Source organism: Lepus europaeus, chromosome 1 (genome assembly GCF_033115175.1).
Source record: "Lepus europaeus isolate LE1 chromosome 1, mLepTim1.pri, whole genome shotgun sequence".
Classification (NCBI taxonomy): Eukaryota; Metazoa; Chordata; class Mammalia; order Lagomorpha; family Leporidae; genus Lepus; species Lepus europaeus.
Genome location: NC_084827.1, coordinates 141670460 through 141696695, shown reverse-complemented (window position 1 = coordinate 141696695; position 26236 = coordinate 141670460). Strand labels below are relative to the sequence as shown.

Sequence of the window (26236 nt, the reverse complement as noted above, 5' to 3'; positions counted from 1 at the left end):
CCAAAGACATTTTTCCTGCCTCACAAAATGTGAAACATACAATATAAAAATCAGCTTCACCGGCACTCTAAGAGAGGTCTTCAAAAGGCTCATGGAAAATGTGTATTAAGAAAAAACAATGCATGGGTTTCAAAACTTTTGGCACCAAAACAAACATATCTTTCAATTCCATCTTTCATGAACTTTTGAAGTATCTTTGTACAGAAATCAAGCAGCCATATTTTCCAGAAAAAAAAAAAATCCTGATTCTTTGTATACACATTCTAATAAATAAGAATTGTTAATTATAAATCTTTTATTTTCTTTTTATGTTTTAAGACTTTTCATATATATCAAATCACAAATCATAAAGAGAATGTTGTCCTACCATGTTGTCCACTTTCACAGTCGTACATAATCAAAGGACAGAGCTTTCTGTGTCCTGGAAGCTTGTGCTGATTTGTGATGGATAAATTCAGACAGGAGTGGAGGAGAGAGTTCCAGATAAGAGGACCTACTTATCCAAAGGGGAAAAATGTTGTCAAGACTGCTAATTGTCCAGAGGGCAGTAATTATATAAGTCAGCCAAAGCTCATGATTTGTGTTGGGGATTATGGGTGATGAAACAGCATATATTAATGACATCCATTGAGAGATGTACTCAGGATCCTCTTATGTTACTTCCCTGGAAATCTCTAAGAAAAAGACAAAAAAGAAATAATAACCTACTCTCTTATCTGTTTTTGCATGAGTATTTAATCTATATGATTTCAATTCTGTCTTTAAAAAGTTTGAAGGGAGACACTGAAATGAAATAAAATAGAATAAAACAAAATAAAGCAATCATATGACTTCATCATTATACTAAAATCTAAACAGAATGGGACATTTTAAAAACTGAGCCAATAATTACACATATGTGGATAAGTAAAATAGTTATTCAGATTGCTGTGATAACTGGCAAAAGGAAGTAAAGCAACCTGCTTACATTGGATATAACTAAAATATTTTCGTTTTCAAAATTGTAAACTATTTTCCTCATAATGATTTTCAAAAGCATGCTTAAAGAAGACAGTCTGATAACTGCATGCATTTCAGCTTATGAAATGGCTTTCTTACCTTTGAAAATGCTTTCCTGGGATTTGACTATAAAATAATATCATTTTAAGATGTCAGAACTCACACACTGAGTGTTTATTCTTCACAGTAGACACTTTGAAAAGGAATATGCTTAATATAGGATGCCATCTTGGCTTAAAGTTATGATTTTGTTAAAAACTAAAATTTCTGTATATTGAATTGAAACAAAATACCAATAACACACAAATACATTAAAGGAAAATAAAATCCAACCAATATTACAAAATGCATATATGTCACTGTGACTATTTTAGCAAGCATCTTTTTAACCAATTATAATGCAAATATTACATAAAAAAACAAAAAACAATAACAAAATGTCATCATACTTAATATAATGTTCCATCTGAATTTTCACCCCACACTGTATCATCAGCATCATTCACAGTCAGTTTTTAGGGAATTTAAGTATTAATTTACTGAATTTCTCTTAATAGATATTTCTATTTTTTCCCAGCTTTTCATTATTATGAACAGTTCTGCAAAAAGATTAATGCATTTTCAAAACATGATTTTGGAATTGTCTTTTAAGTCCAGCACATATGCATCCTAGGCTTTAGGAAATTGAACTTCTCTGAATGTATCTTAGCTTGGAAATATCTAAGTTTTTTAATGCCAGGTCCAGTGAATAGAGTAGCACTATTTCTGGCCACACCTGACTATGACTGATGGAGGAAATTAGCTGTAAAGTACTTTAAGTTCCATTCATAAGATGCTTCTTTGGAGGGAGTATGATAGAAAAAAAAAGGCATAGACTTTGGGTCAGGAAGACCTATTTGTCTTTGTGTGTTTGTTTTTATTGAAGTGTAGCATATATACAGAAGAGTGCACCAATTATAAGATATAAATTTTTATGGATTTCCACAAAATATACTGTGTATCCAAAACTAATGTTAAACTTCTCTTTTTAATACTGCTGTTCTGTTCACATGCAATATTGAACGAATCATGTCTCTGAGCCTATCAAATCAGCATAATACCTGCCTTAAAAGAGGTACTTAGAGTATCAAGTAAAACAATGTATACAAAGCAACTTGTAGGGAAATATTTCAGAAAGTTTGTGGAAAATTGAATTAAAAGGCAAATTTATTTTAGTGCAAAATGTTTTTAAATCAGTGCATATAGGGGTCTTCATAAAGCTCATGGTAAATAAGAACTATAAAATAACTATGAATGGATTTTAAGAATTTTTGCCCCAAAATACAGTTTTCTCTTAATTCTATTTTCTATGAACTTTCTGAAGCAACTTCATACACAGTAAATAACTGAAAGTTTCTTCGCCACTTCTCTTCCCACACTACAAAGGGAGACCTGGAGACATCCCAACTAGCTCCCAACTAGCTCCTCCTCTTCTTCAATGAAGCTTCCAAGAGCCTGGAACACCTTCTTCCCTGGATCACCTGTGTTACAAACCTCTCCACTGCAAAATGAGTTCTTCATAATTTTGAGAGGAACTTTATTACATCAAGGATTATAATTTAGAACCACAAAGAATTTTTTTTTTTTGTATTTTGTTTTGTTTTGTTTTGTTTGACAGGCAGAGTGGACAATGAGAGAGACAGAGAGAAAGGTCTTCCTTTTGCTGTTGGTTCACCCTCCAATGGCCGCCGCAGCTGGCGTGATGTGGCCAGCGCACCGCGCTGATCCGATGGCAGGAGCCAGGTGCTTCTCCTGGTCTCCCATGGGGTGCAGGGCCCAAGGACTTGGGCCATCCTCCACTGCACTCCCTGGCCACAGCAGAGAGCTGGCCCGGAAGAGGGGCAACCGGGACAGAATCCGGCGCCCTGACCGGGACTAGAACCCGGTGTGCTGGCGCCGCAAGACGGAGGATTAGCCTAGTGAGCCGCGGCGCCGGCTAATTTTTTGTTTTATTTTTGACAGGCAGAGTGGACAGTGAGAGAGAGACAGAGAGAAAGGTCTTCCTTTGCCATTGGTTCACCCTCCAATGGCCACCGCAGCCGGCGCACTGCAGCCGGCACACCACGCTGATCCGAAGCCAGGAGCCAGGTGCTTCTCCTGGTCTCCCATGGGGTGCAGGACCCAAGCACTTGGGCCATCCTCCACTGCACTCCTGGGCAACAGCAGAGAGCTGGCCTGGAAGAGGGGCAACCGGAACAGAATCCGGCGCCCTGACCAGGACTAGAATCCAGTGTGCCAGCGCCGCAAGGCAGAGGATTAGCCTATTGAGCCACGGCGCCAGCCTAGAACCACCAAGTATTAATTACCAAGAGATAAAGAGGCACATCTCCATTAAGAAAAGCAGTTCTATAATGATTCATAAGTTTAATTCTTCTACTTACTTAGTATTATTAAAAATACAATGAAACATGAAGATCCCTGTGTTTTTACCAGGGAACCCACACAATGCCAGGTGCAGTTTCTGTCAACAGCTCAACAGGTGTTATATCCTCAAGCAAAAACCTATTTTTATTAAAAAGCCAAAATCAAGGATTATGGGTAGCAATGGTTGAAACAGAATTATTTTTTTTTTATTGATGTTAAAGCTGTGCAGGTATCAAATGTGGTATCCCAGTGTCAAATGAGTGTCAGCAGCCTCCAACCAATCTGTCTAATCAGCGAGGTCTCAGTCATTAGGAGCTACTCCATGAAGACAAAATTTAGTAATGCAGTTAGCAGGCTGCCAAGTGCTAATCATCACAAAAGCAAACACCACAAAAATAATGAAAGATGAAACAGCTACTATGATTCTCTGTGTCAGGCTCTGTTATATAAGTTTTCACATACATTGTCTTTATTTCCTCCCCCCAAAGGCACTTCCTTTTAAGAACAGGTAAAAATTCTTTAACCAAAAGACTCACTTGATGAAAAATGTTCTTGCTAGAATTTCTCGCTATTTTTAATTAGCAGATAATTAATAATTTAATAAACAACATAGAGACAAGGAAATGTTATTGAAAGGGCTGTTGTCTACAATAATTTCTCCATTTCTTTAAATAGTTTGAAATTCAAAATTGAAATAAAGGCATCTTAGTGTAACCACCTCCCAGTCTGAAGATGAGAAGTGGTGGGAATTTCATATGGAAATGTTAACAATCCCTTTCTTTCCAAAGCCAATTATTTTCCTTTCCTACTTGGAACCAGTCCACCACTTGACATCCAGCCGTGAGTGAGGACGTTGGCTGGAAAGCTGTAATGAGCAGAGGCTGCCAGCACGTCAGGTTCCATTGTGTTTGTGTGATCGCTGCTCAGGGTGATGAAACAGGGATGAGCATCATCCCTATCACTACAAATAAATGCGACAGCATTTATTTGTATGACAGCACCAGAGCTTTCACCATTTATTAAAAAGGAAAGGAAGATGTGAAACTGGCTACACAACCCCTATCAAAAAAATCTGCCTGCACCCTGAGGTCAGCAGTTGATTTCAATTGTACATTATCTGGGTTGTTATGAGATAAAAGGCTTTATTAATGATAAAAGGATTTAGTAACATCAATCCAAGAAGAAACATGCCTCTCCTCACCCTATTTTGGTGGACATAATGTAAATGGTTTCCTCCCATCCAATCTAATTCATTCAGAGTCAGAAAAAACACAGAAAATAAAAAGTTTGGGAAACTGTAGAATATCAATGCTTTTAAGATTCAAATGAATAAGTCATTCAATTAACTAGAGATTATCTGGAAGTCAGATAGCATATGACGCTCCAAGGACATCTGGAATCTCTCTCTCTTTTCCTCTCTCTCTCTCCTCTGTCTCTCTCTACCTTCCTTTCTCTCTGCCTCCAACCCCTCCTCTCTTGCTTTGTCCCTCTTTGTCTCTGTGTCTCTCTTTCCCTGCCCCCTGTAAACAAAAGCTTTGACCAGAAGTCACTGAGGTTTGTGAATATTATGAGTTTAAGTGTTTGAATCAGTTGGTTTGTGTATTTTTCAACCCCATGTTCCTACAAAACAGGAAATGCTATATTTGCAGAAGGCAGGTCAGAGAACTAGCTGTTTCTTCCCAGAACCTTCGACCTGCACAACGTGACTGAAAAGTATCTGGAAAGAAAGTTTGGGAAGTGTTTCCTGTGCATCTTCATCTATTAGTGTGTTCTATTTACCAACACATAAATAAAACATCATGAATGCCATATATTCTGCTCTCTCTGATTTGCCAAGATGCATTTGATGCTTGTTTTTCAGGTCTTGAACCCTCAGGCATACAGACAGGAAGAGTGGTAGAACAAGGTCATTTCTTAATATATCTAGGTATTATTCCTGAAGCTGTAGAAGTGTTCCTCTCCCTCAGAGATCATTATTTTCCACAGCGCCCCAGCACATTGAGAAGCATATCCCAGCCTGCCATAGAGAAGTTGATCATCCTCACTCTGAATTATCTTAATCCACAGGGAAATCAAAACCTAAAATATCAGCTGTTTTGCTTATTAAGTCTGGACCTAAAAGCTGATCCCAAAAATGTCCCTGGATTTCTGCAGGCCATTTGGAAGTCAATTTTATCTCCTCCCACAGCACTGCTCTTGCAAATGTTGCACTGGTGAGAGGAACAGCCTGTTCATCTTGGTCCCTTTGGGAGAGAGCTGCTGCCCAACTGGCAAAGAGCAGGAGCATCCAGCCTCCGATTCCATCTCCACAAAAGCTACTAAGATGGGGCTGGAGACAGTACACTTGCAGAGACAACATCTAGACCCAGCAAGCTCCTGGGGGCATTCTCTTCTGGGCCACACATTGCTCTGAACTTTTTTACCCTTTCCCAAGAGAGAAAAGCAACTCCGGAAATGCTCCTGCAACTGCAATACACTTAAGTGGGAAATGCAAAGGGCAAAGAGACAGTGAAGTGTTTACCTCCTCAGACACGCTCAACACCAAACCCACAGCTTCCACCCCAAAGCCAGCTCCTCTCCCAAAGGCTTGTCTCCTCCACAGGCAGGCAGGTTATCTGAACTAATTTCTCCTGAACTCTTCCCTTCCATCTAATGGTTCCCTGCTCTAGCCCTTCCTTCTTTTACATGCCTCTCTTTGCCTTCCATCCCAATCACAGCCAGCCTAGCTCACAGCTAGATTACTAAAATAGACTTTTCAATAAGGGTCCAATGTAGGAAACAGACACTGCCCCACATTGTTTAAAGGAGGAGGTTTTTAATATAAGGAATCTGATAAACAGGTGCAGGCAATGATGAAAAGCCAAGAAAGAGCTATGAGGCAAGCCCAGTCATTAGCTGCAGCAGGTAGCCACCACCATTCCTGAGCTGGAGGGACAAAAAGGGGATGCAGTATTACCAGCACCCAAGGGCCAAAGTCATGGAAGGAGCTGGAACCACAGTGGACTTGTCTTGCATAAGCTAAAGCCACAAAGCAAACACAGCTCTTGCAGTCTCTCTCCTCTACTACCAGTGTATCACATTGGTTAAATCCAGCTGGAGAGCAGAGCTGGGACTCGGCCTACAGGTCTTGAACCCTCAGACATGCAGACAGGAAGAGTGGTAGCAGAAGGAACAGATTTACAGCAAAATGTCCAGCGAGGGGCTCACAAGCTAAATGCACTCTCGGGTTTTGTTCTCGCATTAGATCAGACAATTCCCACTTCTCATACTGGGAAACCAAGGCCCAATAGGAAACGTAACTGTCAGGGTAAAATGGTGCAGACAAGGCTTGAACCCTGATCTCTCAAACTCTAAACCTCATTTTCTTCCCAAGCTCCCACTGCCTTCTCTTGACAGTTGCTCTTCAGTTACATTTGTACCCTTGAACGATATAATTCTTAATTAATTCTAATTTAGAACAAAATGGATGCAACTGGAAAACATTATAATTAGTAAAATATGCCAGTCCCAAAAGGAAAAATACCATATGTTCTCCATGATCTGTGTTAACTATCAGAGCATCTTAAAGGTAATCTATAGAAGTGAAATTGACACTCTGAGATGCGATGACTTTTAACAGCCCTTGTCTCAACTGTTGAGGAACAGTTTTTTTTTCTTTTCATACTATTGAACTCTTTACTTGGTATAGAGTTGATCTTACGTGTATAAAGTTAATTAAAAATAGATCTCAGTAAAAAAATAAGAATGGGGATAGGAGAGGGAGGAGGAAGAAGTGTAGCAGTGCAGGTGGCAGGGCAGGTAGGGTCAGAAGAATCACTATGTTCCTAAAGTTGAATTTATGAAATGCATGAGGTTTGTATACCTTAAATAAAAGGTGTCTGGGGAAAAGTAAATAAATAAATAAAATGCAGAGACTAGAACTGTAATTTGTAGGCACCAGTCTCTTCTCCAGGCTAGAAACAAAGGGTGAGGCATCTCTTTATTTAGATGGCCCCAGCTCCCTGAGGAGGATGCCTGACCAGTCAGTCCCCTCTCCCCTCTATATTGTAAAATATGCTCCATCTCTTCATTCATTTGTTCATTTAAAAAATATTTATCAAGTGCTAAAAAGACATGTTAAGTGAAATCCAAAAAGAGAGGGTTGATCAGACTCTAAGTGTATGTGCAGTTGTTGTTTTTGTTTTTGTTTTTGTTTTAACAGTTCATCAAAACAGAGGATAAGTTACAAACCTATCCTGGTTGGTGCTAAAATTTCATTTCAAAGTTTACATCAGTTAGTGTGGGCCAGTGGTTTTTCCATTTTTTTTCAACCTAAGCAGTCACAAAAACAAGGTAGAGTGAACTCAGACCAATGGAGACTGTCCAATGCCAGAGAACCCCAAAGGATCCCCTTTTAAGATAAACTTTATCTTAAAATGCACAAATTTTATTTCATATCCCAAAATAATTCCATGTGCTTTTATGCATTTTTAAAAATATTTATTTACTTTCATCTATATGAAAGGTAGTGTGAAACAGAGAGAGACAGTGACAGAAAGAGATCTTCCACCTGCTGGTTCACTCCCCAAATGCCCACAACATCCGTGGCTGGGATAGGGCCAAGCCAGGAGCCTGGAACTCCATCAACACCTCCCATGTGGTGGAACGGGGGACAAGCTCTTGAACCATCAGCCTGAAGCCTCCCAGGATGCATTATAGGAAGCAGAGTAGCTGGACATGAACCAGCACTCTGATATGAGATGCAGGTGTCACAAACAGAAGCTTAACCCACTGCCACAACTCCTGCTCCCTCTGTGTGCATTTTAATATAAAAATAGTGAGACTTGCTAAGGAACGTTCCAAAGTGATTTTCCAGAATAAACTGCCATGGTAACATCCTAAATTTGGGAAGCTTGGACCTAAAGTTTTTCATCCCTGCTAAAATGTAAATAACCTGGAGAAAGACAGTTTCTTTAATGAGCATTGATAAGCTGTTGCCATGGTTTGAATTTTATTTCCTGATACGAATGCATTTGGGACTCTCTCCTACAAGCCGGTTTTAACAGTACAGAAGAGAGGTTTAACTGTGGGGAAAAAAGGAGTCACCATTAACAAATGTAAAGGAATAAACCGGGGGATTCAAGGTCTCCAAACAAACCTTACCAACCTTACTCTTGTAGAAAGCCTAGGGCAGTGAATTCATGGACAGACAATTCTTCCTTATAAATAGCACAGAGCGTTGGCCATAGGCTCTGGGAACCTCAGAAAATAACACATATTCTTAGAGTGCAAACAAGAATACAAAATTTGGAGTAGAAAGATAATTATTTCTAATTTTCTTCTAGTAATATAAGAAAGGGTGACATCTATAAATAATAGACTCATGCTTATCATAACTATTACAAACATAAAACAATAAGATATTAACATTAGAGGAAGCTGAGTAAGGAGTACAGGAACTATTTATGTTATCTTTACAAATGTTCCATTAGTCTAAAATTACTGAAAAATAAAAAGCTTCTTTCTAAAAACTCTACTGCATGTTGAAAGCCCCCATGGAACCTGTGGAAATTTTTCCATCAATATGGAAGACTCCTCTGTTGTTCTTGTTACCCACATGTCAGTCCCCTGTCTAATGAGTTTGTTCTCATTACTTTCTTGTCTTCCCCAACCCTTTAATTTGATTTCATTTTGCATTCAAGCCAGGAAAATCTAGCAATTTAACTTAAAAGAGAGAACAGACTCAGCTTAATTTCCAATCGTAACATTGTGGTTGTACCATGCTAGAATGTTTCCCCTTCAAATAATTATACTGCAAGGTAACTCCAAATATGACTATTTACAGAAAAGCAATTTCAAAAAAATCAAAAACAGCTCGTGAAGGTGTTGACTAGGAAACAAACTGCTCGGGCCAGGATCACTCAAGCCTCTTGAGAGATAGTTGCCAGCTGTTCTTGAACAGATGCGAAGAAAGAAATAGGAAATAGAGGCAAAGAAGAGAAAAATCATAGGACAGAGACTTTTTAGAAGAAAAGTACGAAAGAAGAATTTTAATGCCAAATAATTTCATATCTGTCCAGCTGGCCAACTGAATAATTCATGTAAGCCTCAACTACCACCATCTAAGCCAAAGGAATGCTTAGAGATTTAGTGGCAAATCTTCTTACATCAGACAAAACAGTCTTTTAGCATTCAGATTTGAACTGAAAGAGTTTTTTATTTTATTCTCTTTTCTTTTCAATTTTCTAATTGTGTTTTACACACAAATCATTGCAGATGTTTATAAAGTACAACGTGATGTTCCCATACATGTGTACACTGTGTAACAGGTAGTTAGCATAGCCATCACCTCATACACTTATCATTTCCTTGTGTTAACACACCATAACCTCTCTTGTAGCTGTTTTGAGGTATGTGAACCCCAGTCGCCCAACTGTGCAAAGGACCCGTGATGGCATTCCTCCTCCTGACTCAAACTTTGCAGTCACAGAGGAGTCTCTCCAAACCCTTTTCTCTTTTTATCATTCTGAAAGTTCCCAAAGTGAAACCTAAATAGAAGCAGGCTTTTTTCCCTTTTATTTTCTCTCTCCTCCTCTGCCACGCCCATCCCCCAAGGCCCTGAGACACAAGAGGTAAAAAGGATCCTCAAGCACCTACTGAGTACTAACAATAATCACTTTTACTTTTTGGATTAAGTCTATTTTCCTCAACTCTTTTATTTCTTCCAAATCTTAAGAATATTGCCTGGCTGAAGCAGCGGTTCACTAGGCTAATCCTCCGCCTGTGGTGCCAGCACTCCAGGTTCTAGTCACAGTTGGGGCGACGGATTCTGTCCCGGTTGCTCCTCTTCCAGTCCAGCTCTCTGCTGTGGCCCAGGAGGACAGTGGAGGATGGCCCAAATGCTTGGGCCCTGCACCTGCATGGGAGACCAGGAGGAAGCACCTGGCTCCTGGCTTCGGATCGGCGCAGCACACCAGCCGTGGTGGCTGTTGGGGGGTGAACCAATGGAAAAGGAAGACCTCTCTCTCTCTAACTCTGTCAAAAAAAAAAAAAAAGAATATTGCTCACATGTAATAACAACAACCTGGGGGAAACAAAAAGAAGAAAAACAAGCCTCGGGAGACAGATATCCTTAATATTAAGTCAGAGCCATTTCCATGCCCAAACCAGGCAACTGCTAGCTGGAACTCTTTCTGCATCAGCCTGAACTGCAGCAGCCCAACTGTTAACTCACAAAACGTCATCGCCTCTCCCTCCACACCAGCCCCACCTGCAGAGGCCCACGTGTACTTGGATGCTGGGGCATTCATCCTTTCTCACAACCTTCAGTCAAGCTCTTCCAAGGCCTAGAATGCCACAGCTGATGCGCCCATCGCGTCTTCACATTTACCTTTACAGACAGGCTTCCTTGGTATCTTCCTGTTTTCTTTTTTTGCAGAAACTTTCTGTCTCCCACTCCATCATTACTGGCAGAAGCCCACTGAGTTTCATCATTCAATAGAAGGTGCCATCTATCAATGTTACTCAAGCCAGGGATGGTGTGACCACCACACAGGAATAAGATGCAGGTGCCAAGTTTCACTCAAAAGGCGTGGAAAATGCTGTGATTTACAGCAGTCCTAATGAGCTGTGAATTTTTGGACCTATAAGCACCTGCTGCTTCTGCTGCTTCTGCCAGCAACATTGCCATTCCCTGGGGGTATTGAATAGCCAACCTCTCTCCTCATTAAGAGAACTTAGGGTTAAATGACATTGAAAATTTGCTTGCCATGCCTCTTAATTAAAAAACAATGCTTATTAGAAAAGTCTATTTGAAGAAGTAAGAGAAAGGGTCATACCTTTTTCTTTTTTCTTTCTCTCTGTGATTACTCTCAAAAGGAAAAGGTCTCAATTAGCTTGAAAGTGAAATAAAACTAGATGCCAATTTCATTTATTTCCTATTTATGCCTCCATATTTTTCTTCAAAAGGTTTAAATCAGAAGGTGAAAAAGCTACAGGTACGAGCTATTAAGAGAAGATTTTATGTTGTTATATTTAAGTCACCTGATGTTTCTCCCTTCTGGGAATGTGCTCTGACAGTTATTACAACTAGAAGCAGAGCAAAACATTCCTGGTGACTACCAAACCAGATAGACCTGCACACACTGGCTTACCTCTCTTTATTCACTCCAGAAATACTTTGGAACATTAAACACTCAGCCTTGTAATGTAATGGAATCATGGAAGCTAACCTTACCTCCTTTACATCCCACCACCTTCCCATCTCCACCTCTCTTTGCCCTTCTTGCTACCCAACTATTCTACTACACTTAAGGTATGAACTATTCACCATAGCTCTTCCTCCACATAAACCACACTAATTGCTATGGTCTGAATGCTTGTTGTGGTCCTTCCAAAATCATATGTTGAAATATGGTCCCCAGTGCCATGGTGGGGTTTCTAGGAGGTGAATGGGATTAGTGCCTTTATCAAAGCATCCAAGGAGAGCTTGTTTGCCCCGTTAGTCATGTGAGCACACTTAGAAGACACTATTTATGAGGACTGGGCCAGACACCAAATCTGCCGGCACCTTGATTTGAACTTCCCAGCCTCTGTAACTCTGAGCAATAGATTTCTGTCAACTATAAATTACCTGGTCAAGGCACTTCATTACAGCAGCCACAAAGGACTAGGGCACTCACTCAAATTCTAGAGTCACCTATTGTATTTCTAGAAAGCCAACTTCATTCTTTCTTCAGAAACTGAGCTCAATCCAATGTTTTCCACAAGGCTGTTCACAGCTATTCCAGGTCACCACACTGACCTCTCTTTTATTCTACATAATTTTGTCCTTGGGATAGCATGACAAAATTGCTCAACCATGGAAAACTCATTTTTTAAAAAAGATTTATTTGAAAGGCAGAGACAGAGAAAGAGAGAGAGAGAGCTTCCATCCACTGTTCCACTTCCCAGATGGTTGGAATAGACAGATCTGGGCCAGAATAAAAGCAGGATCCAGGAACTCCATCCTAGTCTTCCACATGGGTAGCAGGGGCTCAATCACTCAAGCAATCTTCTGCTGCCTCCCTAAGTGCATTAGCAGGGAGCTGGATGGGAAGCAGAGTAGCTTAGACAAGAATCAGCACTCTGAAATGGAATGTCAGTGTTACAAGCAGCAGATTAACCTGCTGTGCCACAATTCTGGACTCCATGGAAAAAATCATAATCTCCCACTATTCACATGCAAGAGTTAGGCAAGGAGAATAGGTATCTTCATCTAGATTTTCATCTGCCTTCCCTAAGATAGTCATTTTAGTGCATAAAAAAAAATACACTCCATGGGGCCAGTACTATGGTGCAGCGGGTAAAGCATCCACCTGCAGTGCCGGCATCCCATATGGGTGTGGGTCTGAGTCCTGCTCCACTTCCAATCCAGCTCTCTGCTATGGCCTGGGAAAGCAGTGGAAGACCTGGAGGAAGCTCCTGGCTTCGGATCAGTGCAGCTCTGGCCATTAGGGTCAATTGGGGAGTGAACCAGCAGATGGAAAGTCTCTCTCTCTCTCTCTCTCTCTCTCTGCCTCTCTTTCTCTCTGTGTGTCACTCTGCCTTTCAAATAAATAAATAAATCTTAAAAAAAAAGAAAAGAAACACTCTACTTATTAAAGCTGAGGTCTGCTTTATTACAATACAAGAAAATCAAGAGAAAAACCAAATGGAGATGAAACAAATTAGATGCATCATCTCATGTGACTTATGTTTTCATGCAAGTTCATATCAATTTATAATCGCTTCTAGTATCCATTCCAAGTTCATCCTTTTCCTCATGTATGTTCAGTTGTGTTCCATTTCATCTTTCACAGCCCCAGTAAAGTCTCTGAAGACAGAATTCCACCTTGTTTTGATCCCAAACCTCCCCATCTAGGTCCTATCACATCATCCTTTATGACGCCACAATTTCCAGAAAACCCTCAGATTCCTTTAGAACTCTGGCTAACCTAGATATGACCATTTAACTACAAGGCAAAATACGGAGGCTGACTTTTCCAAATCATAAAGTTAAACAAAATCTTAATGTATTAGAGTGCTTGGTGTGCTTATCTTGTAATTTTGAGGACTCACTCTGGCCGAACTGAAGTGACTTTCAATTTACATGTTTATGATAAGAACATGGGAGGAGTTTTAGCTAGCATGATATAATTTTATCCTTTACTATACAGTGAAATATTCTATTTATTATTCATTTATTTATTTATGTCTTATCTAGAAAGTTCTCCAAAGGGAAGAGCCAGTTTCTTACTTCTTTTCTATCTCCCTTAGCATCTTGGTAATCTTATTCTTTATTTACATGTAAACAATAGTGTACTTCTAGGTTTAAAGACTCTAAGAGGAAAGTTTACACAAAATGTTGACCAAAATTTTCAGTAAAGAGCTAGATAGTCAACATTTTAGATTTTGTGGCCTATATAGTCTCTGTCACAACTTCTTAACTCTGTCAATAAAGCATGAAAACAGCCATGAATAATAATACATAAACAAATGAGGGTGTCTATGTTCCAATAAACTTTATTTACAAAAACAGATGGAGGCTGGACTAGATCAACAGGCGGTGGTTTGCCAATACTGGATTTTGAAAATTTCAAGAGAAATAAATAGTGTGTTACTTTTCCATCAGTTGCCCTTTTAATTCAAAATCAACTCAACAACAGTTTTTGACTGCTCATTAAAATAAAATTTAGGCTGCTGAGAGATGCACAATAAAGATCTCTGTCAAATTAACTGGTACAATTGTATCCTGGTAGGGCTTACTTCCAAGATTTTTCTTCCCCCTTATGCCCTACCTCATCCCCGAGGATTTCATTTCAAAATAATCAAGCTAAACTCAAAATAGGCAATTATATGCCATTATTGACAATTTCCATTTGTTTTTGTATTTCATCTGTGTCCAAAAAAATAAATCCCTAAGTAAGTGTCTATTTTTTAAAAATTAACATTTGAATCTTGGCTGATCCACTGATTTCTGGCAATTAAAATTTATAACCACAAATGTCATCCTTCTTGACAACTCTTGCTTATTTCTTAAGGATTTATATTAAATGTAAATTAATACAAAAATAATTATTCCTTTTCATTTTCATTTTCAAAATGGAAATTCTTTAAAGCAAGATTAACTGACATGCCAAATATTTCCACAGTTAAAATAACAGTAAAAATATTCTATGTAATAAAAATGAGGACAACATCTCCAAATTACTTTTTAATTTTCTACCCAACATGATGCAATGATTCTTATTATCTATACTCTTATGATTCATAATCTTCATAAAACTATAATACTATAAAATTGAATAAATACTTGAAGATTAAAGCAAATATGGTTTGAATAGCCAGTTGATTTATTCTAATGGGCATTCAACGTCCATTAGAAAACATAATGCAGAAAACTATACACAAATGTTAAAAGAGAAATAAACTGACAACATAAAGGGTCTTATTAGTCAAAATTGCTTTCTATACTTTGGGATATAAGTCAATAGTTATAATCATGGTATAAAACTAAGATTTTTCCATACTTAAAGTTAATAATAAAAAGAATACACTACATATCATAATAAAACTAAATCATTCTTTTTCTTTCATCAACTAAGGGCAAAGGACTATTTATTGCAACTACATTTTTTTCTAAGTAAAAAGCTAGTAGAAGTCATAAATTAGTAAGCCTTCCTCTTTCCCACAGAAATTAATCTTTCTACTGTTAATGTTGCATGCTATCTCTTTCTAACATCTTTTCTTGCTGACCCTATGCAGTTTTCAGAATGAAAACTACATTAGAAGTTAACTGGCCTACTGAAACATTAAACAAAGGTATGTTTAATATGATTCAAATTTCAGGGAAAAAAATGTCCTGCTCTTACCAAAAATTAAAGTAACAGCAATTACCTCCAAGAAGCTGGGATGAAGAGTAAGTTTTATCTCCTTTATATACTTTTCAAGTATATATTTTTCAAGTTTTCTATCATAATGTCTCACTTTTGAAAATCAGAAGGTCTAAAGACCCATTAAAATAATTTGCATATATCATCTTTATCCTTTATGGTTTATGCATAGTTCCTAAATAATAAAACTGGTACTATAAGACATATTAAAAACCAGTTCTGGGGGCAGGGATGGATAGTGAGTAAAGCCACACCTACAATGCTACCATCCATATAGGCTCCCGTTGGTGTCCTGGCTGTTCCACTTCCAACTCAGCTCCCTGATAATGGCCTGGGAAAGCAGCAGAAGATGGCCCAAGCATTTGCCTTCCCTGCATTCCACATATGAGACATGGATGAAGCTCCTGGCTTCAGCCTAGTCCAGTCCTAACTGTGGCAGTCATCTGGAGAGTGAACGAGCAGATGGAAGATCACTCGCTCGCTCTCTCTTTCTCTCTCTATCTCTTTCTCTCTCCTTCTCTTATGAAACTCTGCCTTTCAAATAAATCTTTAAAAAACAGCAGTTCCAACATACAGAAATTGCCCCTCTATAAGTTAATGGAAACCTAAGTTTCTCAGGATTCTTCCTGAGTTGAAAGCAAAGTTCTTCATTTACTTTCATTACTGTGTGGAAGTATCAATGGTCAGGAAACCATGCAACATACCATTTACTGCCTCATTAAAGAAGTATGCTTTTTTAAAGGACATTTTAAAAACCATGCTTCACAGAGATCACCGGAAGAAGCCACAGTGAATGGATGGCAGGTTTCAGCAACAGTGTAGGAAACTCAAGGCTGAATACTACAAGAGAATACCTCAATATGCAGACAGGCAAAATATTGTCAGAATTAGAACGCTGACAGTTTTTCAGTTCATACTGAGGAACACTCACCCAAGTGAGATAAACGCATTAGATGTGTGCCTAACTCAGCCTAAACAGCATTTCTAAGTAAACAATACACTAGCAAATTGTGAGTATATGCCATGTAATTTTGCCCCAGTTTTTCAAAGCAAAACAACAATAACAAAAAGCATGTCCAGCTAAATCTCTACTGTAACAATCCATGATGTCCAGAAATTAACAGGTAATGCCAGCGCCACGTCATCTCCAAGTCCAGCTCCACAACTGAGATTTGCATTGACTTTGTTCATTGGCCATCTCCCTCAACATACCTTGCAAACCTGTTCTCTGTCCTCTGGACCTCATTCTCTATCCTCAGGCACAGTGGATGTGTCCTCCTCCCCTCTTTCCCTCTCTCTCCAGGAAAACTGTTCTAGATTCTTCTGCCTTCACAACTCCTCTCGTGAAACTTCTACATACATTTTTTTATCTCTTCCTCAGCTCCTTTTTTTCTGCTCTGGCATTGCCTACAAAAGACACAGATTCATGCATCCTTACCCTTGATGGATTCTTCACATAGGCCTGTTGATCTTTGCAGAGAAGGCTTTAATACACAACCTCACAGCAGGCACTCCAGAGTTAAGCACCCAAAACTCTCCCTCCACTTCTCCCCACCCCCACCAAGCCAGCTCCTAATGTGTGACTCCATCTATTCCGGTTTTATTTTCTTTAACTTATTTCATTTCCAGAATTCCCTTGCCCTTCTGTTCTCCAAACTCAGAGGAATAAACTCCCTAATGCTAAACTCTTTTTCTACTATCACACATTTATTTATGCCCCACTAAGTGTCCCTTGCTCTGGTGACAATATTCCCTATTTAATCTTTCATTCCTATGTTGTCTCCTTTCTCTGTGTTCATGTTTTCACAACTGACATTTTTATTCCTCTCCACTCATAAGGAAACATCATTCAGTGTTTATCTGAATGTCCATGGCCAAAGTCTTAGGTACAATACAGACTCACCTGTATGCCCAACTATTTGCAAAGTATTTTGACTTGGATGTTCCACCACCATCTAAAACTCAACATGCTTTAAAATACAACTCATCTTTAGTATCATCTGCCTGTGCCCAAAGCTGTATGGCGATCCCATATGACTTTCTGTCTAGGAACTTGGAAGTTACCCACTCTTCTCTTCTTCACTCAATCTATACCGAATTCTTCTGCTTCTTCTCTGAGATGTCTGTATCCCTCCTTTTCCCCCTGCCATAAATCTTATCAAGAACCTCTTAAACTCATGCTTGTGTTGCTATAACAACCACCTCAATTTTCATATTCTTCCAATTCATCTTGTATACTATTGCAGATTACCATTCCTAAAATAATGCCAAAATACTGAAAATAGCTAAAAGTGTGACTTAAAGAGCTTTAAATAGAGAGAGACTGGATTTTTTTTTCTTACATAGGCAGAATTTTCAGACTAGACAGTTGCTGGTATGTGTTCAGCAGTTCAGCAATATCAGAAACAACATCTCTTAGCCTTTTTGTCATGACAGCAAGGTTGCTACATGTCTCCATACTTTGTATCTTCATTCAGAGCAACATGGAGGGGAATAGAGAGATAACATTTTATCCCTAGAATAAAAACCTTCCCAGAAATGCCTTCAGCAATCTTCAGCTTGGCCAGAATGGTGTCACATATGGCCTCAGCTATAGGAAGCTGGGAAAAAAGAGGATAGAATTGCCATGAGGGAACAGACCAATTCTGTTTCATCACTTCAGGATGGGCACAAACCTGAGGTCTATGCATCAAGGAGTGGGGAATGCTCAACTTCTATTCTCTGATCTCTTCAAACTGTCCCAAACACATGCTATGCTCAACTCTACCTTTTTCCTTTTGCTCTCTTTATCTGGAACACCTTCCCCATTCTATTCCCTGTACTTACCTAACCCTGTTTATCTTTCGTGGCTCTGCTCATACTCAGTTTACTCAGTGACACATTCCAGCCCACAATGGTTTCTTCCTTGAATGAGTCTTTTTCACTCATTTACTCATTCATTCATTCATTCATTCATCTGTATTTAGTATTTATTAATAAATGGTTTCCATAGTAAACACCACAGTGTTAAACATTTCACTGTTCTTTGTTTCCTCTATAAAGACATAAATGATGCTTCAGATTTCTTATGTATGCTCCAGTTTCTTGCACAGCACTGAAAACATGATATGTGCTTACTAAATTACACATGGATTAAAAAGTACATAGTTGTGAAGAAAGAGCAACATATGAATTATTGAGTGTAAAAAGAGAACCACTATGGTTAAGACTTTGAAAATAGCAAATTATCTACTTATTCTGGTCAAAAAATATTCCAAGAAAATAACAATGATTATATTTGCACTTAAGTAGAAAAAGTAGTAAAATATAATCCATTTTTTCCTTGAGAAAACTAAATAGGTCAACAGAGCTAAGTAAATTTCAAAATGATCAAATAGAGAAGTAGTTTCCAAACACTTCAAATCTGAGGGTTAGTCTCCTAAGTCATCCCCCGGAACATTAAGCAGGAAAAAAAGTCGAGTGATTTATTTTAGAGAGATGCTGATCTATAAGGGGATTAAGAGATCTCAGCCTAACACTGCTGTCAGCCACAGAGCAGCTTTAGGAGTGTACTAAGAAGATTTCAAACTGAGGATAACTTATGCAAGAGACATAATTCCCTCAACCCCCTACTGACCAGTCTTAAATAGTCCTGTGACTTGCTTGTGGCTCCTTCCTTGTTCTATTAACCGAGTAGACACAATTCATCTCTATTCACACAGTCTCATGGTCCACACATTTTGGATAGTCTACACATTTTGTGGAAATACATTGTTCCATCAACCAGTTTCTATGTGAAACTCTAGCAATCAAATGAATGCACACTTCAATCGTGTATCTCAGATATTTCTTCTCAGCTAATCTAAAATGCATGGGAGCATGTTTTCTGTGACTAGGGCTTCACCATTTGGCTCACAGAGACCGTAGAATAGGAAGTGTTAGAGCATTTGCCTCATTCTTCCTGGAGTTAAACAAGGGAAACTTTCAGAAGGTGGAAAAAGAAAAACAAATCACAGGAAAGCTCATAAGCCTCTTCATGTCCTTGTCAAGGGCTGAAATTCCATATCCAGGGAGCAGCAGCCTGGACCTACGGCTCCATTCCTAGTACTGGATTCATCTCAGTGTCTCTTCCCCCGTCCATCAGGAAAAGGAAATCCCAGTAATAGCTTTTGGGGTAAAGCTGGAAATAGGACTACTTTCCCTCCCTTCATTTTTCTATATGCCACATATATTCTCAGAATGGTTGTATTCTCAAAGAGAGCAAAAATCTGTGAAATAATCACTGAAAGAGATCTCTGCTGACTGTCCATAACACAGAGCCCATGAGCCCATTGTGCAAATAAGTCAATGCTCATCTGATAAAAATCCTGTCTTATTTTGTCTTTGTCCCCTACCTTCCTCATATTGCCAGTTATGTTGAGAATACCAGTATATTTCCATTGCAAAATAAGATTCACAAAAGGAAGCACACCTGAAAGAAACAGTACCACAACTTTCACTCGTGTACTTCAGTAATGAATAATATTTAAGACAAAATGCTTCTATCTACTCCATTCCCTCTCCCTTGCTCCAAAAACAATGTCACTTCCACCTCTATGTTTTCATGTAGGTCAACAGATATGTTTGCCCCATTCTAGCAAATACCTATGATCTCCATTTCAAATATACAGTCATGTATCACTTAACAATAGAGATACATTCTGAGAAAATGTATTGTTAGGCGATTTTGGTACTGTGTAAACATCATAGAGTGTGCTTTACAAAACAAGAAGGATATAATGTCACCAGACAATGTAATTTTATGGAACAGTGTTGTACATGTAGTTTGCCCTTGACTGAAATCTCATTATGCCGTGTATGACTGTATTTTCATATGTACCATATGTTTCCTATAAAGTCACATCTGAAAAAGAAATGCTGAGAAATCTTTCAAAGAATTATTTTCTCTATATTAATATCTCTGGTTGTTAGCAATTATCTGATCCATACATGTCCATTGAGTGAATGAATGAGTGATGTGATTGCCTATTTAAAATATTTCCTTTTCTAACACAATGAAAGTTCCCCCAAAAAGAACTGTATTGTAACCTAAATTGATCTTGGGAAGCAATAATGATTAGAAACATGAGAATCTTTCAAGAATATGGTTTAGAAAGAGCTCAACTAGGCCGGCGCTATGGCTCAATAGGCTAATCCTCCGCCTGCAGCACTAGCACACTGGGTTCTAGTCCCGGTTGGGGCACCGGATTCTGTCTGCCACCTTTCTCTCTGTCTCTCTCCCTCTCACTGTCCACTCTGCCTATAAAAAAAAAAGAAAGAAAGAAAGAGCTTAACTATAACAGTACAACAAGAGAAGTAATCCCTCCTTCATGGGACTGATCAAAATAAGGAAAATGGCATATGGATGTACCAAGAGACTAGAATAGATTTCATTACTACAACAATATGCATGTCCTATGAAGTAATTATGCAATAGTTCCACTAGGTTGTTTTGTAGAAAATGATATGGGCTGGCGCCGTGGCTCACTAGGCTAATCTTCCGCCTGCGGTGCCGGCACTCCGGGTTCTAGTCCTGGTTGGGGTGCCGGTTCTGTCCCAGTTGCTCCTCTTCCAGTCCAGCTCTCTGCTGTGGCCTGGGAAGGCAGTGGAGGATGGCCCAAGTGCTTGGACTCTGTACCCACATGGGAGACCAGGAAGCGCCATCTGGGGCATGAACCAACGGAAGGAAGACCTTTCTCTCTGTCTCTCTCACTGTCTAACTCTGCCTGTCAAAAAAAGAAAGGAAGGAAGGAAGGAAGGAAGGAAGGAAGGAAGGAAGGAAGGAAATGATACAGATAACTACAGGAATAAGACATAACACAGTAACTAGAAGGGGCCTAAAAAGATTACAGGTGTCAAAGATAAATAACCCATGCTGTTCAACATAAAATATGGGCAGAAAGGTTACTGGAGTTTAGACACTTTTTTTTCTGTGTAGAGTTTAGAACAACTACATGCAGCTCACAAAACATATGCCAAATTACTCCTTTTGAGAGTAAAGAGCTGTCTCTTACATGTCTATCCAATACCACCTCTTTCCTTAGTCCCATTACATTGTCATATTCATCCTCCAAAATATCTACCAAAAATCTGTCAAAATGAAGCATGCAGGGTATTTAAAAAAAAAAAAAGACTTCAGGAAGGTGCTGTGGCTTAGTGGGTAAAGTCACTGCCACCTACAGTGCCAATACCCCAAATGGGCACAGGTTTGAGTCCCAGCTGCTCCACTTCTGATCCAGCTCTCTGCTATGGACTGAGAAAGCGATAGAAGATGGCCCAAGTCCTTGGGCCCCTGCATTTGCAAGGGACACCTGGAAGATGCTCCTGGCTCCTGGCTTCAGATTGGCTCAGCTCCAGCTGTTGCAGCCATTTGGGGAGTGAACCTGTGGATGGAAGAATTCTCTCTCTCTTCCTCTGCCTCTCTGTAATTCTGCCTTTCAAATAAACAAGTTTTTTTAAAAATTCATTCAATTATTACCCTAACATAAGAACTTTTAATATTTTCAAAAAGCAATATCACACTTACTGGAAACATCCTTTTCATATTCAAATACTTGCTTAATATGTAGTTTGACAAATTACTTTCTCTTAACTGTTTCTGCTGTTTGTAAAAATTGTAAGATGAAAAAATTGAGTGAATTCCAAATTTGTCTGCATCCCTTTCTTTTGCTTTTAATGACAGGATCAAGGCAATAATTTATTTTGTTCCATTTAGTACATAACAGAAGTATTTCTCCACCTCACTTTTATAAACTACAGATCTCTCTACAAACACAGTCTTTATTAAACGTGAGAAGTGACTGTTGTTTCTCACATTTCAAAAGAATAAATTGGTCCACAGGAGAATAATTGCTTTGTTTATACAGCACATGTGAGTATAGATGATAAAATTCTTAAATAACAAAATAACCTTAACCTTAAATTGTATGCTACCTTGGGACCAATCCTTAAAGAATGCAGACAGAAATCAGATATTATTTATTACATATTCTTTCAAAATGTTATTTTCACTAGAAAATAACACTGAAAACTATACTAATAATGGATAAAATTTGTTACCAGCGATGAAACCAAATACAGAGGACTGGACTCAAAAGTATGCACATGTGTATACACATGGACCAAACTCAGAGAGAAACTAAGATTTTTAAAAGATCTCAAGCAATCCCATCAACTAATAATAAATTTGGGGAAAAAATGAAAGCATCAAGTCAAGGGTAGCAGAGTAACAGACTAAAGAAAGCCAAGCCTGTCTTGACAAGACATGAACAAAATCTGTCTGTGTTGACTATCTTAACATACCACAAAGTCTCTATGTGTGTGAAGTCTCCTATTTAATTCTCTCTCAAACAAAAGCCCTTTTGCCTCACTTCCATAGCTTCTGTACTTTGTCACTTAGTTAAAAAATTCAGTAAAATCTAGAAATAATAAAATATAATATACATGTATCTTGGGGGCCAGTGTTGTCACATAGCAGGTAAATCTGTTGCTTGTAAATCCATCATCCCATATGGGCACTGGTTCATATTCCATCTGCTCCACTTCTGATCCAGATCCCTACTAATGGCCTGGGAAACACAGCAGAGAATGCCCCAGGTGCTTTGGCTCCTGTTACCACATGGGAGACCTGGAAGAAGCTTCTGGCTCCTGGCTTCCGCCTGGCCTGGAACGAGTAGTTGTGGCCATCTGGGGAGTGAACCAGCAGATGAATGATTCTCTCTCTCTCTCTCTCTTTATTTCTTCTCTCTCTCTTTCTTGCTCTCTGTAATTCTGACTTTCAAATAAATAAATAAATAAATCTTTTAAAAATGTATCTTAAATATTTTATTTAAATGTAAGGCTTTGAGTATGACTCCACTAATTTAAATTCTTCCTCAAATAATGATGCATTTTGAAACACATCAATAACTTAAAAGATACTTCTAAAGCAATTTGCATATGGTAATTTTGGGGGGATTTTATCCCCAAAACTTTGATAGCTATCTTGCCTCACCTAATTCAATGAAACCATCAGCAATTCTCGTTTACTGAGTCTTTCCAAAGCATTCTTTCTTTTCCAAGGAAACAATAATTCTTGATAGTTACACTTAAAAGTCATAGCATTATGTAATATTTAATTGTTTTATAATTGTAATTGCGAGTACAAATGGAACAAACAGGTTTTTGGAAAATCTCAACTGACTCTTTGTAAGCATGTAGCTCAACTGATGGAGAACTTATTAGAGAGTAGCCTGTTAGCCTCCAGTTCTAGGAGGGGAATGTGAATTGTCTATGAAAGGAATGGTGGTTAAGAAAGCTGCTTCTATCAGCTCTGAAGCACTGTTTTCTACAGTATGTCCCAGAGAAATCTGGTTTCAACAGTGCAGTGAAAAAAGAACTCTGCTCAACTAAATTTGAGAAATTCAGGATAATGCAAAGCTAAGCAGATTTTCTTTTCTGCAAAACATCACCTGCAAATAACTAACATGCATTTTCTGTTTCCAAGATGGTGCTATGATATGCAGTGTTCTGCTATTGTATTTGATCAAGGACTTTGTTTTCACGAAGAATTTCATGGGACTGGAATTCTAAGGTACATCCTGGTACTTAGACCATCTCCTCTTCCCCCAATTCTGTTACTACTTGTATAATTTACTATTAAAAACTTCAACATGAACAGTATGGCATTACATACATGCTAGTTAGTTTAAGCTTGAACTCTGGGGACAGGTTACCCTAATCTGTACCCCCATATTTATTGCAGCTCAATTCACAATAGCTAAGATATGAAATCAACCCAGATGTCCATACATTATGGAATACTACTCAGCAATTTTTTAAAAATGAAATCCTGTCTTTTTGCAACAAAATCGATGCAGCTGGAAACCATTATACTTATTGAAATAAACCAGTCCCAAAAAGACAGATACCAAATGTTTTCCCTAATCTGTGGTAACTAATAGAGTACCTAAAATGTAATGTATTGGAGTAAAACTGACATCTTGAGCTTCAATGATTGTTTACAGCCCTTGTCTCTACTGTTGAGGAATAGTGTTCTTTTCTTCATATTATTTGTTGAATTCTTTACTTAGTGTAGGGTTAATCTTATGAGTATAAAGTAAACTGAAAATATATATTTGTAAAAATTAAGAGTGGGAATAGAAGAGGAAAGAGGAAGAAGGGTGGGAACGTGGGCAGGAGGAAGGGTGGGGTAGGAAATATCACTGTGTTCCTAAATCTACATATGTGAAATACATAAAATTTGTATACCTTAAATAAAATTTAAGAAAAAGAATGCACACTTGGGCAGTATTTTATCAGAAAGATGATACTCCACAAAGCAATTACTCTAAGCACTTCTATTGTCAATATTTTTATTAACCTAAGACTTTGATAATCCATGTATTTAATGTCAACAATAGATTTTAAATAGTGAAACTAGTAGTTATTATATTAAAATGAAGAATCTGTAACTGGACACTCATGAGTTAAAGATAATCAGAAACATGGAGAAGTGAAAATATCTGAGATACACTCCACTCTGGTGTGAATGAAGCATAGGAATCCAGAGAGGCTTTCCCTTCAGAGATGGACCTAAGGTTTACTTCCTTAGAAGTCCTGTGTCTACCATTGGTTTAAGAAGATTTGGAGATATGTAAAGGCTGTGATAAAGGTAACCAAATTCAGCCTCTGAAATGTTGCCCTAGAATGTTTCTGTCTGCCTTGAAGGAAGCTTTATGCAAGGGAGTAAGACTGAAACCTCCCAGCAAACGGTATAAACTATTTTTTCTTGTTTGCTAATTAGTATTTAATAAATTTCTTTGTATATAGCAGAATTTAGTTCAGCTTGATTTCATTACAATATAGTAGCAAAGTTTTGGGTTGTAGCTAACATATACCGACTACAAACCTCTACTGAATTATGAGCCAAGGGAAAACAAAAGTACACTAAGGACTATGCATTTCCAAGTCAGCTCAACACCTGTTTCCAAGGCAAAAGCAGAAATCTACCAATCGGCCGGCACCACAGCTCAATAGGCTAATCCTCTGCCTGCGGTGCTGGCACACCGGGTTCTAGTCCCGGTCAGGGCACCAGATTCTGTCCCAGTCGCTCCTCTTCCTGTCCAGCTCTCTGCTATGGCCCGGGAAGGCAATGGAGGATGGCCCAAGTGCTTAGGCCCTGCACCCACGTGAGAGACCAGGAGAAGCACCTGGCTCCTGGCTTTGGATCAGCGTGGTGCACCGGCCACAGCGGCTATTGGGGGGGTGAACCAACGGAAAAGGAAGACCTTTCTCTCTGTCTCTTTCTCTCACTGTCCACTCTACCTGTCAAAAAAAAAAAAAAGGAAAAGAAATCTACCAATCTATTTTCAAGATGTTAAAGGAGCACCAAAAGTCCTATTTGCCCTTTTATCTGTCTCACAGGCAGACAGTTCCCTCTTGCGTACCAGAGTTTACCAAGAGCATCTTTGAAAATGCATTTACGTTAGCTGTCGAGGAAAGATGCCTCCAGTGAACTTCTCCAGCCTCTCATCTTGACAAAAATTAATAGAATAGAAGCTAAGTGTTTCCTTGGGAAGTCTGAAGAATCGGAACAAATGATATATCCATTACCCAACAGAGGGAAAGGAGAGTATTTCTTGGTCTTTGATATTCAGGCACGTAGTAAGAGAAAGAGGTAATTTGACACATAATTGTTTGCTGAAATCTGGACTAAATGACTGGAAGAGCAAATCTAACTTCATTAAAAATAGACACAATTTGTGATTGTTGCCTCACACAATTGTTATTATTATAATTAACAAATGATGATTTTCCTCAAACCATTCCTTCTACATTTATTTGCTGTAATTCTATTGTAAGGAAATTTTCTTGTTATACATTTATTCATGTATTTGTATCAGCATGGACTCACAGATTCTTATTTTTTTTCTATTACTACCACT

The 26236-nt window shown here is 38.6% G+C and overlaps 1 pseudogene; it reads left to right on the top strand.

Annotated features, from left to right (window-relative positions):
• Positions 1-6543: 6543 nt before the first annotated feature.
• The window catches only part of LOC133763288 (protein SPT2 homolog), a 109872-nt pseudogene continuing 90179 nt past the window's right edge, over positions 6544-26236 (top strand).